We start from the raw sequence: 2423 nt of genomic DNA on the forward strand, positions 1-2423 counted from the left end.
CTGGCTTGCATCCATAGATGCTTCTCAAGCAAATCCCGGGATGTCATTCTCCCCTTGTACTTGGCCTTGGTGAGACTGTGGCTGGAGTACTGCATCCAGTTTTGGGCTCCACAATTCAAAAAGGATGTGGAGAAGCTTGAGAGAGTCCAGAGAAGAACCACGCACATGATCAGAGGACAGGAAAACAGACCTTACGATGACAGGCTGAGAACCATGGGGCTCTTTAGCCTGGAAAAACTCAGGCTCAGGGGTGATCTAGTGGCTACCTATAAGTTTCTCAGGGGTGACCACCAGTACCTGGGGGAACATTTGTTCACCAGAGCGCCCCAAGGGATGACAAGGTCGAATGGTTATAAACTACTGCAAGACTGTTTCAGGCTGGACATAAGGAAGAATTTTTTTACTGTCCGAGCCCCCAGGGTCTGGAACGGCTGCCATCGGAGGTGGTTCACACCTACATTGAACGCCTTCAAGAGCAAATTGGATGCTTATCTTGCTGGGATCCTATGACCCCAGCTGACTTCCTGCCCTTTGGGCAGGGGGCTGGACTCAATGATCTTCCGAGGTCCCTTCCAGCCCTAATGTCTATGAAATCTATGAAATTGGAAGGATGGAAGAATGAATGCCACTGTTCTAGCTTAAGTAAACACCACAAACATTGAAGCTGTGTTTACATGGCACCAGCTTCATTGGCCAGGACACATCCAAAGAATGCCTCACAACCAGCTCCCAAAACAGATCCTATATGCTCCAACTCACTAATGGTCATTGCACTAGAGTTGGGTAAAAGAAGAGATTCAAGAACATTTTGAAGGCCAGTCTGAAGAAATTCAATATTAACTTTAATACCTGGGAGACGCAAGCACTGAATCTGTCTCAGTTTTGCTGTGATGTACAAGACAGCAATCATTTTGAACAAACTCATCTTCCTAAGGCGGTGGATAGATGAGAGAGATAAAAAGGACAGAGCTGTCAGGATCATTGGGATCTACTTATGTAATGAGGCCACTCCAGAAACCCTGGACCCAGCTGGTTTCAGTCAGGATATTAGGACAAGTCATCCCCTGAGCAAGCACCACCTGCAGCAAATGCAGGGCTGTGCCCTGGTCCCAGCTGGGCTGAGTGAGGTAATCAGGGCAACACGGGATCTTCTAGCTTGAAAGCTACCTGGCTCTTCCATTAGTACCCCTTCCTCTGCAATGCTTAAGATGATAAAGTAGAACATTTCCTGTCACTGAGAAGAGTCTAATGAGTTGCTGACTATTGAAGTCACATAAGTCACTCTTTTTTGTTGTTTTGAGTATAATGACATTTTTTCTGTTGTTCTGGAGTCTTCTCCTGAGCCTATGCTTTGATTTGACCAGCTTTCACAGACTTCCAACATTTTTTATCTTAACCTGCAGGGTTTCTAGTTTTTAACCTTTTAGTGCATTTTTCCTTTCTTGTTTGTGGTGTGAAACGTTTCAGTGTCTAACTCTGGGTATTTAAATTCTTGGTAAAAGGCGATAGTTTCTTGTCATTATTGGTCTGTTTATTACCTCTTAAAATTTTTCTAGCTAACAATAAATGAATACAAAAGAATTTGGGTCTAGCTTTCCAAAGTATATCTATATACAGGAGATTTTTTTTACCCCACTAAATGTTCTCTGATGGATTTATCCATTCCTATGCACCTATATTTAAAAGTTGACTGTTTGCCAAATTAGGATCTGTATCCTAAGCAGAGTACAGCAATCAGAGATGACTTTGTTTTTCCTGCACTCAAGTGAATTGAGCAGGGGCAACATTTTTGTGGTTTGTGGGTGGGGACAGAATTTTTTAAGAGGGATTTTTAGGAATGTGAATATAACAACTGCATAAATGGTGTTTGGTTTTAACTAGTGTTATTTATTAATTCATGTGTAATATTTACTATGCATAAAACAGTGTAAGGACGTGTTCTTGTATTTTTCAGCACACTATGTACTACTGTGACAAGTCGTGTAATAGTAAGTCTTTTCAGGAATAAGCCTTCAGTGCATTTGATACTTTAGAAATTTATGAAGGACAAATGCACTGAAGGCTTATTCCAGAAAAGACTTACTATTACAGGACTTGTCTCAGGAAAGGGCCAATACAGACAACATATCAGAATTACAATTAGAAGGTGACCAGAGCAATTTTTTTTAAGAAGGTAGCTAGAAAGGAGAGCAGCAAGAAAGAACAGCCTGTTTCAAGCATAGGTAACAGAATGAAAAAAAACACAAAGATGATTTTAGAATTACTTTTCCTTCTTTATACTTGAGTGTGAATTTACATTTTGAATTGCTGAATAGCTATCAGAGAGACACAGCTGTAGTCAGATGCTAAGTATTTTCAGTATTTTCCCCTCTGCTTTGATAGTGTAGGTTGTTGAAAACATAGGAAGAGCTGTTTGGTTTGGA

At 41.1% G+C, this 2423-nt stretch overlaps 1 protein-coding gene across 6 annotated transcripts in view; it reads left to right on the forward strand.

Moving 5' to 3' along the window:
* Window positions 1-2423, forward strand: part of GAS2 (growth arrest specific 2) — a 226703-nt gene that overhangs the window by 101735 nt on the left and 122545 nt on the right. The gene's annotated exons all lie outside the window — the stretch shown is intronic.

This window comes from Gavialis gangeticus, unplaced genomic scaffold (genome assembly GCF_001723915.1).
Source record: "Gavialis gangeticus isolate Ggan-Ray unplaced genomic scaffold, GavGan_comp1, whole genome shotgun sequence".
Classification (NCBI taxonomy): Eukaryota; Metazoa; Chordata; order Crocodylia; family Gavialidae; genus Gavialis; species Gavialis gangeticus.